Source organism: Silene latifolia, chromosome 8, assembly GCF_048544455.1.
Source record: "Silene latifolia isolate original U9 population chromosome 8, ASM4854445v1, whole genome shotgun sequence".
In the NCBI taxonomy this organism is placed as follows: domain Eukaryota; kingdom Viridiplantae; phylum Streptophyta; class Magnoliopsida; order Caryophyllales; family Caryophyllaceae; genus Silene; species Silene latifolia.
Genome location: NC_133533.1, coordinates 27,522,106 through 27,539,753, shown reverse-complemented (window position 1 = coordinate 27,539,753; position 17,648 = coordinate 27,522,106). Strand labels below are relative to the sequence as shown.

Here is a 17,648-nt window from a genome sequence, read left to right as displayed (position 1 = left end):
GGTTTTTCAGAACTATTTGTTATGATGGAGCAGTTTGTTTTGATGGGGCAGTTTGTTTTGATGCTTTGGATGAGGGAGTTTGTTTGGATATAGCTGCTTGTTTAAAGGAGGTACTTTGTTTAGATGTGGTACATGACTTTAGGGTTTCAGGAGCATTTACACCTCCTTTAAAAGAAGGGCTTTTCATTTGTGGTCCTTTTTCTTCAACAAAGATTTACCCTTATGCCCTTAGATTCTTCCTTCCTCCTTGGTGTGAATTTAAGGGTAATTGAATAATAGTTTTGAACTCCCCATCATTCATCAACTCCATAACCTCGAGAATATCCCTCTCACAAACAAGATAACACTCAACAACTCTTTTCCCAACTCGACACTTTGTAGTCATAACCCCAACATCTTTATCATCTTCAACCTTCTCGCAAGCCTAGCTCGAGTGCATATAGAAAATACAATCTATATTTCTCCTAAACCCGTCACACTTTTCAGCCTCTTCAAGTAATGTAAACCAACAAACCTCATCAAGGTCCACACCCACAGTCCTAAAACACCTACTGCCATAAACCAAATGTAATTGACCTTTCCTCATGGAACCTCCATGCCACAGTTTCAGTGTAACAATGTCCCAAGGACTTGCCTAAATTAACAATATAAACATAAAAATCAAAGGACTGAAGAAATACCAGATTTTACTAATGGAGAAATAAACAATGTGGATTTATGAAGATTAATTGCATTTGAAATTGAATGATGAAAAATACCAATCTTTGATTATAAAAGAATATATAAGCGAAATTATACTACACTAGCACATACATAAACATAGTATAACAAGATTAAACAGTTAAAATTAAAATCAAATTGAAATTTTTAAGTAAACGAGATACTTACTTTTCCCATTGCCGCTGAAGATCCCAATGGTAAGATGGATGAAGATGACGAACACCCAGATGTAAATTGATGAGATGGATGAAGATTAATAGAGAAATTACAAGTTGATGATGAAGATTAAGAATGGCGGGTTTTTGGAAGATGAACAACCAAAGAGATGAAGACGTAGGAGAGAGAGAGAGAGAGTCAGTTTTGTGTGTTTTAAGTGTGTTCAACACACTTCTCATTATTTTAACCTAAAATTAACAAGGCTAACCGGTTGTTCAAGTTTCCGGTCTTCTTAGTGTGTTATGGGAAGACTAGTGAATAGGATGGATTTAATTCGAATTACTGATAGGTTGGAGTGTTATTTGCAGGGGGGTCATAGGTGGGATTATTCCCATGAAATAATCCTTTTTTTTTATTTACCTGTTGTCACGAAATCACTATTGCGATTGTGTATGATATTATTGCCGTTGTTATCATTCAGGTTACTGTTGTTAATATATAGCCTTGGTGTTGAATTAGATTTCAGAAAATGTTATGTTTACGGGGTATGTCCAGTGTTTGTTTCTGCTGGGTAATGTCTATTTTTTTGTTTAATTGATTGTGTCGTCAGTCAATTCGGGGTTTACATGTTATGTTGCTTTGGCTCAACAGTTGTTAGAGAGCTTTCACTGCTTAGTTAGATTTATAATTCAATTTAGTAACTTTGAGTTTTAATGGCGCGTCATTATTGTTGAGGTAGGTTATAGTTATTAAACCGTTATTGTGGATGGTAGCGTAAACTGTCTATGAGCGGGGATTGTGGCTCGAGTCTGTTCTGTTGTAATCTTCAAGTGCCTTGTAGTTTGTTTGATTTGTTTCTTTGGGATTAATTAGTTTTTTAATATTAATTAAAGTGGGCCTGAACCTCAGTGGGGGAGAAACAAAAGGGGATATGATTGCTACGCATTACATAAAGTGCGAGCAATGACCATTACGTAGCACGCCCTAATCAGACAAAAACGACATAGCCGTGTGTTTGTCAATCTATATCGGACATAGTGTGCTGTAAGTTTTGGTTTCTGAAATAGTGAAGCCTAATTTGTTTGTAGCTAATTTGCCTGTTTGTGTGCTTTGTGTTGGTCACCATAGGTAACCTGTTAATATACTCGTACCATTGGTGGATTATTTGTGTTTAGGATTTTGATTAAGCATGTTTAAAATCTCCGGGAACCCTGAAGGTACCGGTAGGTATTTACCCGGTGAACACTTGCCGTTCTTTTGATTTTTTGTTTAACACTGGTGTTGGGCTTACTCTTTAAGCAGGCGTTCTTTATAGGCTCTTAATTTGTCAGGGTTATAGTGGTCGTTCGTATGTTCTTGCTTGCTTATTTAAGGTTTTGGTAATGCATATTTGGATGATGCTTATGCTCAATCTTAACTGTGGTATGTTAAAGGAGAGCAGTGACTTAATTGTGTTACTTACGTGCTGGTATTGACTGTCATATCTGCCGCCTTTGTCCATTTTGCGGTTAGTGTCGTTGGTTTGAATGTGTATTTACGCGCGCTTACTTGCTTGTGGTGGTTTCGCTTTGGGGGTATGCATACTTGTAGCACCTAATGTCTTTCTAGAGGCCGCTAAACTTCCTTTGTATACGTTCGCCCTTCTTTAAACTAATTTCTAATTGTGCTCTTGGTGTTCTCTGTTTGAACCGCAAGGGCGGACACCCGTACGGCTCTAGCACACCTACAAGGTTAGCTGGAAGGCATTTGGTAGATGGGTCACCACTTCAAGGTTGCTTACTGCATCGACTAAGGCACGCTACCCGTTCTGACTTATAAGGTTTTTAATAATGCGATTTGTGGGTTTATTGTTATTTATGAAGATCTCATTGTCTTATTGTTATTTACAGGTTCTCGTCTTCGGGTTAGTAGTTCTGAAGGTGGGTTTCCTTGAAGGTGTTTTCTTCTTTGTCTAGGGGGTTTTGGCTTTCATTTATTCACGGTTCGTTTCAGTTCCATATCCAAATCCTACTCATTATCTCAACTTTTACCTCAAACGATGAACAATTAGTTTGTCCAGTTAAGGCATTTTTTATTTGATCTTTAGTTTCTGGGTTTGATACTTCCTTACTTACTGGGGCTAGAGTCGTGGACATGAACTTGGAGCTTTGGCTGAGACTTGAGTGATTTAGTTCAAGTACTAAGATTTCCTAATTTGTATTCTGCGGTTTTAAAAATATTTGACTCATCCTCGTTTGGTTTGATTTTGATTCGCTTATTTAACATTGGCCTAGCGTGACGTCTGAGTTCATTCAAGTTGTTCATATGTTCATTTGCCTACATATTTCCATTATCGTTTATCCTACTTCTAATTGTTTGTAAGTTTGTTTTTTGATTTCTAGGTTTGTTATTTCCTGGGGCTGGAATTGTGGGCACAAGCCTGGGACCGGAGTTGCTTTAAATTCTCCTAAAAGGTGAGCGATTCAGCGGTCCATATATTGTTGCTTTTCGGGTATGATTTCTACTTCTACTTTCTTTTCCTCTGCAACGACACTCCTCACACATCCTCATTTTTTCCTACCCATTTATTTCTTCCAGATTACAGCATGAGTTCTTCCTCATTCTCATGTTATTTGTTTCTTTCAATTGTGGTTGCAGCGGATTTTTTTGATGGCGATCGCCAGGCTGCAGGCCAGGCTATAGGTGGTAGCATTGATGGTTTTTTGTTTGTTATTCCTAATCTTAGGTTAGTGAACTCCAATTCGTCATAAATTTTCTTTGTTTAATTATGTTGCTTAAAATTGTGAATTGGTCATCGTTCAAGCGACATTCAAGGATTCGCAGCAACTCGCATTATGTTAAGTTGTTTCTCGATCTTAGCCTAAACATTTGGGCCCTATGTTCTCAAAGCTTCCCCTGACCTCTAATTCCACTTGATTTATGTTAAGTTTTTTTTTCAGTTGATGATTCATGGATTGTTAAACTGTTATTTATATGAAACTGCTTTGATAGGCTCTTATATGATTCAATTCGTGAACTCTAAGTTGACTACGATAAGGATGTTGCGACAATGATGGATATTGAGAATTGATATGATGGTGATGATTATACTGATGCTACTCCTAACTGCATTTAATTCTCCCTGTTAATAAAACCCAGGCACTGTAGCCTAGGATTAGTCACCTTGGTAGTGCCTTCCCCGTCCGGTCCCCCCCTCCCCCCCCCCCCCCAAACCACACACCAAAAAAAAAAAAACTTAGATTTTTTCCATTCAATAATTGCCCTCCCTCCCTCCCATCATACCTTTTCCCCTTTGATCTTTGCCTTTCTTCCCGCCTCTCTTGTTCTCCTTTCATTACATGCCATCCATTTGTAACCACCTTCTTCCTTTCATTCTCTGCCTTCCCTTTTTTTCTTCTCAGCTTTTCCTCTTTGTATCCTACAGTTTTCAAGCTATAGCGAGCTAAACCATTGATTTAAGCAACAAATGGTAGCATCATCACACGCCACTCTAGGATACATTGAAACCGCTACATACATTGAAACCGCTTTTCGAGGATTCCTGGTAATGCTTCAGATTTAGCTGGTCTTCCTTCATGCTCCACGCGCACATGTGGTGTGGAAGAATCCCTTCACGCCCTTCCCTCTCACTAAGAGAATGATAGTAAAAAAGACAATTAACTAAAAATAGTATCATAAATGATCATTGCGTTGACAAATTGGTATCATTGTTTTGATTCTCTTATGGCGGTGCAATATGTTTAGGAGTTGATTTCTCTGATCCAAGTCTGCAATATCTACGATGCTTATTGAGTGTTTGCTGTAAATTTTAATTTTCTTTCTTCAATCAGGCTAGGCAAGCTTTTAGAGCATTGAAAGGATTGGTAACACTTCCAGCGCTTGTCAGAGGGCATGCTGTAATGAAACAGGCTGCAATAACTCTTCGGTGTATGCAGGCTTTAGTGCGAGTTCAATCTTGAGTCCGGGCAAGACGTGTGCGGATAGCGTTGGAGAGTGGAATGAACAACATAAAGCCCAAAGAACAACTTCTACATAATGTACGTGTCAAAGAAATAGAGGTGAGTACTTGAACCAAATATTGTATTTGTTGTTAATTTATCACGTTTATGTAATTGTGGTGTCTTTGGGTCACCAATTGTCTATTTTAATTTGTTTACGTATGTTTTCGGTTTTCCTCCGACTTTGTTGTTTATCACTATTATTCCAAGCTTCCTCGGTTTGAGTTTACAGCTCCTGACCATTGTAGTTCCGACGCACATGGGGGTGGCATTTTAACCTTGGCAACGCGTTAAGGTTGACGATTGCATCGGTAGTACCAAAGCACAGGTAACAAATTGCTGACCTAATGTCTGCTGATTGTTTCCTTGACGGATGCTAATTTATTTTACTAACTTCATCTTTGTTTTACGCATGCTGCTACGTTTGTACTTTGTATCTTGTGTATATGCGGGGATGAGGCATAGGCCTGCCGCTGATGGTGGTGGTTAGAGGGGGGGGGGGGTGATTACGTGCTGCGTGGCTGTGCATCGCTTTTATACAATTTGGACTACTCTTTCTAAGGCTGATTTTTTATATGGTGAACATTGCAGTGTCGGCCAACCCATAGGAAAGCCGGTATTTGATACTGCCAGCTAGTGCAGTCCGACAATATCATAGGCGACGCTAAAACACAGGTGCTTATTTCGTTGTTCTAATCTCTGTTTTTTTGATTAGGTAGGTCTAATCTCTGTTGATTTCTGTTTTATCAAGTGTTGTTTGAATTTGCTGTTTCTGTTGCCTTTTTGTTACTTTTACTGCCCCAGTAAAGAATATGTGTTCACATGGCATTGGCTGCCATCTGGGAGGGCCCTGACATTTCTAAATTGCACTCCTAACATCGCTTTTGAATTCTATGTTGAACTCGAGTTTCTCATATCAATCTTTAGCATGTTAATCATTGCAGTTTTAATGTGGTCAGGTTGGCGAGTCGATCTGTTACCCGGGATGCATTTGTTTGACGGCCACATTGGCGGCGCCATGGCGAAGGCATTTGGTCTCGCTGGCCTAACTTTTGTTTTCCGTTCTGGTAAGTGTTGATTGGTTGTGCTATTTCCGTTGCCTTTTTGATACTTTTACTAAGCCAGCAACCTGTTTATATGCCTCCTAACATCGCTTTTGAATTCTATGTTGAACTCGAGTTTCTCATATCAATCTTTAGCATGTTAATCATTGCAGTTTTAACGTGGTCAGGTTGGCGAGTCGATCTGTACCCGGATGCGCTTGTTTGACGGCCACATTGGCGCGCCATGGCGAAGGCATTTGGTCTCATTGCCTAATCTATTTGTTTTCCGTTCTGATAAGTGTTGATTGGTTGTGCTATTTATGTTGCCTTTTTGATACTTTTACTAAGCCAGCAACCTGTTTATATGCCTCCACGTGCATTTTATGATTCGTTGATAATAGGCAGTCGTGATTTTCCTAACTTGTTTGCACATTAAAGTAAAGCAATAGAAACAAATTCTTTCCTTCCCTATCCGATCTCTTGACTTCAATTGAGTTTATTTGAGAGTTCTCTAATTTGTTTATGTTCTCTGCTTTTTAAAAACGGATAAAAGGAAGGGGACGAAGGAACAAAAACTCTCTAGAGGGCGATGCTGGCTATGGCTGTATCTGTGATGATTATGATGCGACGACGATGGTAAATATTTTGATATTTTCTGCTTTGAATGTGTTTGACTGAGGTTTTCGGGTGTGATTTTGGACCTTTTTTTATTTTTTCGTTGTTTCTTTCACAAAGGAGATAGACTCAGATGAGATGAGATCTCAGACTGCTATGTTCAGTTTTGTGGTTTGTTGTATGCAGGGCCATACTATTGTAGTATAAGAGCTTACATAGAATTTGTGAGTGCGGTAGCCAGTGCTCACGACAAGGCATGTTATTTTACTGGTGTTGATATCAGCTTAGGTATCATCCTATTAACCTGCCCATTCTTTACTCCTTAAACTCAGGGGTATTTTTATGCCTTGTCTCTATGGTATCCGACATTTCACTTAGATAGCAATCTCGATCCCCAAGACAATACTTTACATTGATTGCATGTCCACATAAGATTCCTTCTAACAAGAAACATTATAGCTAGGGTTGGTGCAAATAGTATTGACCTTGTGTTCAATTGTTATTGTTTAAGTGGTTACGATGTTGCGTAGAAGATTGAAGGAGAGACACATAGGCAAGTACTCATCTGATTAGTATTAGTACTGACCTTGTATTCTTGTCTATTCATTTCATCACCCTTTTCCCCCCGAAACGACTATTTCATATTGGTTTTCTCCAGAAATTCGTACCAGTTAGCCTAATGGTCATGCGGTATCCGTGCTTGTCATGTGATCTATAGTACTTACTCTGTTTATCCCGCATTTCATCCTTTACTTTACGCTACTTTGTCCTCCATCCACTCAATCCCTTTATTTCCCTCTTCAACACCCATTTGCCCTTTATCAATTCCCCATTTCCTACCTCTATTTTACACTAACAATTCCATGTTTGCTGATGAACATTGTTTCCGGTTTATTCTTATGATTCAAGTTGTAATTTTACACTATCAATTCTTATTTTAACTCATCTTTACCATGTAGATTTGTATTCACTTGACCCTGCATTTTGTCCACGAGAATAAGATTCTAGGCGGCAGATGAGTTTGGCAGCGAATGTGGAGGCACGGGTGAGCCAGAGCCCGTGGTTTTAAGGTATTTTGTTTTAATTTAGATGAACATTTTTTCTTATCTTATTAGGAAAGCAAGATGAATAGTGAGAGTGGCTGCGAAAGCAATTTACTATATTTGTCAAACAATTGTTCATTTCTGATTGTAGGGTATTGTGGTGGTGTCTTGCTGTTGTTGGAGCTTGGTGTTCATGGACTGGTTGCTTACAATTAGCCTTAGGGCACTTTGCTTCGGACAATTCAGTATCATGTACGTGCTAGCCTGTTCTTATATGTATACCATTACATGTGTTTTATAACTTTCTCATTTGTCTGCTTTTCATTTTACTGAGAGGTGTCGTCATTTCTTGCTCCCAAAATTCCCATTTTAATTTCTCCTGATCATTCGTCCTTTCAGTCTCGGCTTACAGTTTCATTTTTTTTATCTTTCTCATTTATTCCATGATCTTAGTTTGCTTTTCCCGGATATTACTTTATTTATTTACTCATTTTATATTTGTGTGACTTCATGCAGTTTAGCTAAAGTAAAGAAGAATGACTTCACTTAATTTTAAATTTTGTTACTCCCTTTGTCCTGGTCATTTTTTTACCTTTAATTTTGGTACAAAGATCACGGAAAGAGGAGGGGACCATATGTGGTGGTTACTGAATGACAAGTAGACTAATGGATGTATATGATCAAATTATCCATAAAAGACCTACCTAATATAAAAAAAATAAACAAATGAATAAGCAAAGCGTCTTGCTTGTGACGGGCTAATCCCGTCACAAGCTGAAGACCTCTCACAAAAAGGGAGAGGGGACAAGGTGGGGCACCCCCCATGTGCTTCCCCACTCACCTCTCATGGATATTTTGTGAGAGGAAATGGTATCCGTCACAAGCTTGTAACGGATATCGCCGTCTTCAATGAGATTTGATGATGAATAAGACACCCCAAAATGGAATAGGTAAACAAATGACTGAGACACGGAGCAAGTATATTATTTGTTGTTTAATAACCTGAGTTTGTAGCTTTATGAGGTTATTTTGCTGCTTCTTGTTGAGAATGGTACAACGTATTCTTTCCACACGTTTTCTTGCTATTGGTGGATTTGAGGCAATAGAGTAGTGTATTTGTTATCGTTTTAACTTTTTTTTTCACGGTATAACCCCTTACGGTCGCAAAACTTTTACACCTGAGTCTTAATATTGTTATACTCCAAAAAAAACCCGAACTCAAGACCAGTAGTAACACATTGTTGTTTCAAAAAGATGACTTTATATGACTATCCATACGTCCCAAAAATATGTAATAGCTATATTTGTGTTTGAATTTGACTGAACATTATTTCAAACGGCTTTGGGGTTCTGTCAGTTTGTGAGTAGGAAAATTTATGAGAGGTGTGGTAAGTAAGGCCTTAAACAGGGGTGATGGTGGAATAAATAAGCAATACTTTACTGCCAATATTAATCATTAGTTTTATGCAGATGGAAGTGTTGATAAATATAAACTACAATTATGTGGATAGGTAGTTGGACTTGTACACATGCACTCTCTAATTTTTTGATTGTTTGTTTTGGTTAGTATTGATTGCTTTGATTATTTGCGGGAACCCCTACTGAATAACTTTGCTAATAAAATCAATCTTTCTTTGAATAGAATCGTTTGGCAATAGTCATGCTACTAATGAGTAGATTAACCGAGAGCTAATGGTGGAAATATAACAGGAGGCTCCATGGTGACGTGGTGGAAATAGCTATCAAATACTCCCTCCGTACCACACCAAAGGTAACGTAGGGAAAATTGGAGTATTTAAGAAAAAGTGGAAAAAGTAAGGGTAAAGAGGGGAAAAATAGGTGGGGTATGTAATTGTGGGTTTAATTGTGGGTTGGTAGGTGGGGGTATGTAATGACATTTTGTGTAAATATCAAATGGGTATAAGGATAACTTGGTAATGTTGTGGGCCAAATAAGGAATGTTACCTTTGGTGTGATACGTCCGTTTATAGTATGTGTTACCTTTGGTCTGGTACGAAGGGAGTATGCGATTAACAACTAATTAGTGTTCTGTTGTATAATGTTTTATTTGTCAAGTGAGCTCGTATTTCAAAATGGTCAAATGCGTAACTTGTTCCAATGTTTGACATTGCTTTGTCAAATTGTTTTAGAGAACATGAAGATGTTGCATTTTAACGATTTTAACGATCATGCTTTTAGTTAGTTGTATATCTTCCGCACACTTGGAACTTCGCTAATGCAGATTTACGCTATATCCGTTTACGACATTTGCAGCAGTAGTGCTAAGTTCCATACATAATTTCAGGTTAATGATGATGGTCTCAGAAAATAGATCATATTATAATGTTGTCGTAGTTATTACCAATGATTTAGATTACCAATGATTTAGACAACCTTCTAACGGTTATGCCACTCACTAGAATTCGGGTTTAAAAATCGGCCAGGTTGTGGCGGTTAGAATTCTATTAGTAGCCACCTCCTAACCTCCCTCCTTAAAAGTTCATTAACACAAACTGCGCGCCAAAAGCAAGCAATTGGAGAACGCATCATAAACATCGTAACAAGTGTGGTTACTACGTACATTTATAGACCAGATTATCCATTTCAGTTGCGGTGTGTACATGTGCGTTCACCCAAACGATTTCCAAATTGAGGTCCCGCGCCCGGTTGCTATGTCCAAGTTGAATGGCGTTACGATCGTTGTACCCTACGATTAGCATGCCTTTTCAATGCTTCAACGTAATAACGACAACGCTATACTAAAGCATTTCCTTGCCAAGAATGCAAAAACGCTTCAACTCAATTCATGCACGGGAAGACAAACACGTTAAATAATTCAACTCCCAATCTTAAGCTATATATGCACACTTAAGCTACACTCAAATGACGTGAAATTAATATAAGGTATTCGACAAATTGAAGCTCCGGGCGCGTGCGGCGACTAGTATATATATATATATATATATATATATGTATATATATATATATGTATATATATATATATGTATATATATATATATATATATATATATATATATATATATATATATATATATATAGATTTAGGATCCGGTGAGAACGATCACTCGGTGAGAACGGTGAGAACGAACTAGAATAACAAAATAAATAACATCCGTGACTTCATTTATCCCCACCCACACATTTCAATTAATCTAACCCAACTTCTCCCTCTTCTTATCACCGCCCAACCCGTCGTCGGCCATTTCGCCGGAGCACATCGCAACCGCCGCCGACGTATCCTTGATTCACTAATCTTCCCATAATCACCCATCACCATCGCCGACGAACATCTCTGATGCAGCCACAACTCCGGCGACGCCATTGAGCCGGTTGATGGTCGAAGTATGACATATATCGCGGCTCACCCAAATACACCACTAGGAATCTTAGCTTCCGACCACTTAATAACCACCAAAAGCGGCGCTCCTTCACCCATATCTACTTATCTTCTCCATGTCTAAGTTCAACGTCTTTCGTCAGATAATTGATGAGGCCGCCGACGATGTCAGTGGCGCCATTATCCCCTCTCTTCCATTTTCGCCCTTTCGATCTATTTACTGTTTTGATTGATTTGTTGATTGAATTTATTATTGAATGGTGTACGACTATTGTATTGATTCCAGTATTCTTGATTTGTTGATTGGATTTATTGTTTACCAATCAACTCAGTTATCGATTCTGAGTTATTCGTCGGAGTACGACGGGAGTGCGGCCGAAGGCGGTTATGTCGGTGGCGGAGGGAGTTTATGGTAATTTGGAGCCGCCACCGGGGTATGTGAAGAAGAATAAGGGGAGGGAGAAGGTGATTGAAGTGGTGGTTGAGGCGGCAGAGAGGGCAACGCGTGGGGTAGGGTTTGAGGTGGTTTATTATCCGAAGCCGGGTGTGGCGGAGTTTGTTGTGGCAGCGGAGAGGGTGGAGAGGTCGTTGGGAGTGTATTGGACTGAAGGGGTTAGGGTTAAGATGGCGACTGAGACGGAGGATTTGTTGAGGTTGCAGTGGTTTCAAGGGACGGTTGTGGCGGTTTCTGTTAGGGATAGTGGGTTGTTCCGTGGGTCTACTTGGCAGATGCTTGAGGTATTATTCGGGTTTTGCTGTTAATTTGATTTGAATGGAATGTTTGTTGATTTGTTTGTTTTTATCTGAAAAATGTGGTACTGGTAGTTTCTTAATAATATCTGATTTGGATTTGTTTGATTGTTTGCTAATTAGCTTCTGTTTATGTATAGGATTAAGCAATGCACTTACATTTTGACGATTGTTAACGATTGTTTGATGCAAGCGTAGTATTGTAATGTGTGGTAATTGGTAATTGATTTCGTTTTCTACGTGGCTTAGTTGTGAAGCATTTGATAGTGATGCATTGCTAGATGTCGTGGTATGAAGGGTTGTCTCTAGTTGCGATGGTGATTCAGGACTCAGGTGAGTTGAGGAGTGTCGGATTGAATTGGGCTCGAGGGGAAGCAGGTGGTTGAATTGATGGTGGTGATTGCTGCTGTTTGTTGTCGTGGTGGACGATGGCTGATGGTGAGTAATGAAGGGAGGTGGTCATGGTGGTTGTCGTTTTGAGCAGCTCCGGAATCGGGTTTTGTTTGAAGCTTACAAGCACAGCCATGGTGTCATTGAATTGGTGGACGGATAACTTAGAATATTATGATGGATATAAGCTTGGTCCATGTTTTAATTGAAAATGACGATGGTCGATGAAGACTTGAACAGGACCACTGTACCAAGGGTATATGATTTTGATGAAGTCAAATGGCACTTTAACTTATCAATTTAATTTCGTCCCAATCTCGAATCCGTCCTGCTTTTCCGTCTCACCTATACACAATATTAATAAAGTAGTAATAATAATACTAATATTATATAAAAATCCATATTTATCTAAAAAAATGTATCTAGGCTGTCAAAAGATGTATCCATATTGTAAAGAGTGTGTATAGAATTCCGGTAAAAAAGTGTACCTACAATAGTCAAAAGTGTATCTGAGATTTTGTAAAAAAAAAAAAAAAGTGTATCTACATTATTAAAAAGTGTATGTAGAATTCTGGTAAAGGTGTATCTACGATAGTCAAAAGTGTATCTGAGGTTTGGTAAAAAAAAAAAAAAAAAACGGGTATCTACATTATTAAAAAGTGTATGTAGAATTCTGGTAAAAAGTATACCTACGATAGTCAAAAGTGTATCTGAGATTTGGAAAAAAAAAAAGTGTATCTACATTATTAAAAAGTGTATATAGAATTCTGGTAAAAAGTGTATCTACGATAGTTAAAGTGTATATGAGGTTTGGTAAAAAAAAAAAAAAAGTGTATCTACATTATTAAAAAGTGTATGTAGAATTCTGGTAAAAAGTGTATCTACGAGTATCTGAGATTTGGTAAAAAAAAAAAAAAAAAAAAGGTGTATCTACATTATTAAAAAGTGTATATAGAATTCTGGTAAAAAGTGTACCTACGATAGTCAAAATTGTATCTAGATTTAGTAAAAAAAAAAAAAAAAAAAAAAAAAAAGTGTAGCTTGTATTATATATATTCTATTGTATATAGTGCGTTCTCACCGGATCCCACACACACACACACACACACACACATATATATATATATATATATATATATATATATATATATATATATATAGAAATAGGATCCTGTGCGAACCTAAAGTTCGGTGCGAACTAAAAATCCCAACCCCTTACTCTATCAGCTTTACACACTCCCGTTACTTTCCCAAATAAATCAAAACCCAACAATTTCAACTCCTCCTCCACGTCTTCTCCCACACACTACTTACTACCCTGATCCGGTCGATGTCGTCGCTCAACCAATCAAACACAATTTATAATACTCAACAAACAACTAGTTAGCGGTAAGTCGAGGTCGATCCATGGGACGGTGTGCTTTGGGTTCTAAGTCTATCTATCTCAATTTATGCTAGTGTCACAATTTGGTTGGGTTTGTAGTTGTGTCTAGACTAATGCAAACAATAAAGTAAAGCAAACAATAAAAGGAAAGATGTAAACAAACGATTAAAAGTGCTAGGATATCATGGGGTCATGGGGGATTCATGGTGTTGATCATACAAACATGTTTACAAGGTTGCAAGCAATTAATGTTGTGGAGGAACCGAGTTGGGTTATGTCTTACGGTTCATAGGAAGGGTTGGGTCCCGGAGCCGAATCGATTAGATTGTACAACACCTACAAATCGACTTACTTTCCTCCTATTCAACTTCTATGCATGGTCTAACAAGACTCGAGTTGGTTTATGTCTTACAAGTCAAGTTAAGTAGATAAGAGATGGTAAAAATGCAAGGATTCATAGGCTTAGCATTTCATCAAACATAACATGTGCATAAAGTTGACATCACAACAAGTAATTTGATCATGAAAACACATTAGATTAAGCATGAATCAATCCCATGTTGGTTTCCCCTAATTACCCATTAATCCTAGCTAAAGAAACTACTCACTCATTATCATGGGAAACATATCATTAATGGTGTCAATCATCACAACAAGTATAAACATGATAATAGAATGAAGAAATAAACAATAAAGAGTAAAAGGGTAAAAGAATTATACCAACTTGAGATGATCCAAATAATAAAGCAAAGAATAATAGAAGAAACTTGATTGATTGATGGAAGGTTGTCAATCTCCCAATAATAACCCAATAATCTTCAATTACCCAATAATAAACTTGAATAATAAACTTGAACAATAATTAAGGAGAGATTAATGTGTAATTTGTGGAAAGATTAAAGAGTAATCTATTCTAATCTACTCCTAATCTAATCTAAAGAAGGATTTTTTCTAGCTAAAAAGAACATGCTTGATTAATTACAAAGATGGGGTATTTATAGTAGAAAATAGGTGGGATGCATTAGGTTAACTAAGGGCTAAACTAGTAATTACACTTTTGAGATTTGAGCAAGGAGACTCCGGTATTTTTCGGAGGAAGGGAGTCTTTCTTTGAAGCTTGGAGAAGACGAAATCATTGCTGTGAAGGAATCCGAGCGGATTAAGGTCGGGACGGGCGGATTCTGGCGATGGAATCCGAGCGGATTCAAGAGAATCCGGGCGGATTGTGGAAAGGGAATCCGGGCGGATTGTAGGGAATCCGGGCGGATTCTCCTCCAGTGAATTTTCTTGTTTTTCCCAGCCACAAGACGGGCGGATTGTAGAGAAGACGGGCGTCTTGGGGAAGACGGGCGGATCCCTGCGAAGACGGGCGGATTCCTGAACAGCTTCTTTGTTTGACCTCGGATTGTAAAACGGACGTCATTTTCTCATCCGGACTCCTATTGGAGTGATTCAAAAGCCTAGATCGCTTGTTTTTTCGACGCCGTTCCATCTAGCATACTTTCAGAGCCAAAGGAGCAACCCTTGGTTTGGGTTTCGAGCAATTTCTTCATGCAATGCCTCCCTTCTCGTCATTTTTGCTTTTAACCTTATGAGCCTTCTACATACTCTTTATTCCTACATCTTTGGTCATCATTCTTGCCTCCTCTTCATACTAGTCCATCTAATATCATCAATAAGCTTCCAAATATGCACGAAAGACGGGAATTTCCGCCTCATTTATCTCCTTTTCTACAAAACATATGAAATGCGATAGAAAAGCAAATAGGAAGGTTTTGACGGATAAAATGGCCATAAAATGTTATAATAGTATGCAAAATAGGCTCAATTAGGGGACTAAATGTGCGCTAATTATGGTCACATCAAATATCCCCAAACCGAACCTTTACTCGTCCCGAGTAAAGAGGTGACAAAAACTAGACCTTTATTTAAACTAGCCTACTAATATAACCGATATGAGACAATTAGCGGGTCTCACTCCGCCCCTTCAACTCACAACAAGACAACCATGAGGTAGGATGCCTTCTTGCAAGGCAAGGTGGGTCTTGCCAAAATGGCGACACATCCAATCATTAAGCACACAAAATCAAGTAATGGATGCATCTACAAAAGAATAGCCACTTTCCTCATCTAAGTGGCGGAAATTATCTACAAGGGAAGCAATTCAAGGGTACACACTCCTTCAGAGATACAATTTCTTCAAACTACTAAGCCTAGAAGGATACCAATAAATCACCTCCAAGTTGTGTCAAGCTAGGGTACCTTTGTCCTCAATCGTTAAATGCTTTTGTCAAGAATAGACTCCCTATGGTGTTAGAAACACTGGAGGATCGCGGAATTCCCCCTCTTGCCTAGACAAGAAGAAGGGTCGTCCCCTCTCTACCATGCACAAAAATGGATATGATGGATAAAGGGATCAATAGATGTTTGAGTTTCACTTTGGGAGTTTGCTTTCATTATTGTTTTTCCCCCCAATTTCATTTGGCATTTGACATTTGAGAACACTTTCTTTGCCATTTCTTTTTGATTTTTGGCATTTCAACACTTGACAACTTTTTTGCATTTCTTTTTGAACATTTTCAAAGTCACCCCAATTAGTAACGAGGGTGCCTTGTATTTGAAGATTTTAGGAGTTCTATTTTTGCTCCTCTTTTCATTTGATGCAATTTGCAAACTTTCTTTCACTTTTCATTTCATTGAACTCAAATTGATTTCTTTTTGTGCCCATTCCCTTTTGTTGACAAAAATGTATGGTAGAACATGGATGAATGATGGTTGCATGGTTTCAAGGGTCACCTTAGAATAAACGGTAGCCAAGGAGTTATTACACCACAAGGTACTCTTGACTAGGCCTTAATCCATGGGTCAAAGGATACTAGCATGACACATCCTAGGGTGTTTTACAAGTATTCTAACAAGCAAAGTCTTAAGAACAAAAAGCATCTACTAGGGCCTATATACACTTGTCAAGCTTCCCAAGTAGACGGTTTCGCAAAATTTTTCTAACATGCAACTACATGCCATGATGCAACTAACATATAAACATCCTAATGCATATGATTCTACCAACTAATATGCCAAATAAACTAAATGCAATCCTAAATTCACATTGTTTTTACCGCATCAATCAAAATAAAGCCACATAGTCATTAACATAAAGAGGAAAAAGGAGATTGGAAAGATCATACCATGCGGTCTTCAATATCCTCATGTCTCGGATGTGGCGTAGTCAATCAAAGTGAACAAGGATAAAACAAACACAATATATACAAGACAATATATACAAAGGAAATGAACATGTTTTTGGATTTTTTAAAATTTTCAAATTTTTATGGTTTTTGTTTTTATGAAATTAAAGAACATATTTTTGTGATTTTTTGAAATTTTTCAATTTTTATGCATTTTTGGAATATAAATTCCCATCCCCCACTTTATTTTGGACATTGTCCTCAATGTACATGTAGGAGTAGGAATAAAAAAGAAAGTACATGTTTTTTGGATTTTTAAATAAATGCAATGATATGATATGAATGAATGCATGCTCTAACTAAATGCAATTCTATATGACATATATAACAAATGAATGCAATCTAAACTATATGATGCATGATTTCTATTAACCTATGGTCACCTATGATCAAACCTCCCCAAACCGATTTAAACACTATTTCTAGTGTAGAAAAGAATAGGATTGGTCATTAGTGACTATGCATGAATTCTAGTCTATATGCAACTAACTATATGAGATATATTACAATGCAACTATACTATATGAAAATGCAATATGAAATATAATACAAGTGCAAGCTAAATTTATATGTAAATAACTAATTGCAAGTGTAAATATAATGCAAAGTCAAAGGAAAGGATATCTTACAAATGGTGGTTTTAGATAGGACTCCACCAAACTAGTTCACTTTGTAAAAAATTTTGTCCATAGAGCTCAAGGCTCTTAGAAGAAGATCGAAAGCTTGTGAACAAGCTCCAAATAAGCATAAGTATGGTTTGCTTAACTTCAAGACGAAGCTTGGCCAAGGGATTTTGTCATTCATTCTTGTTTTCTTCCTCTTCTTGGCACTTGGATATTCACGATGCTTCAAACCAATTAGCCCATGATTCCTTTCATCACTAGGTATGAAGTATGGTTTATTTTCGTCCGGAGACTTCCACTTGCCACCTTCTTTTTCACTT

The 17,648-nt window shown here is 37.8% G+C and overlaps 1 long non-coding RNA gene across 1 annotated transcript; it reads left to right on the top strand.

The window, feature by feature from the left end:
- Positions 1-6,884: 6,884 nt before the first annotated feature.
- LOC141596642 (uncharacterized) lies at positions 6,885-9,750 on the top strand. Its single transcript, XR_012522529.1, has 4 exons — positions 6,885-7,085; positions 7,492-7,602; positions 7,727-7,827; positions 9,218-9,750. It is a non-coding gene; the product is annotated as an uncharacterized LOC141596642 (long non-coding RNA).
- Positions 9,751-17,648: the final 7,898 nt, after the last annotated feature.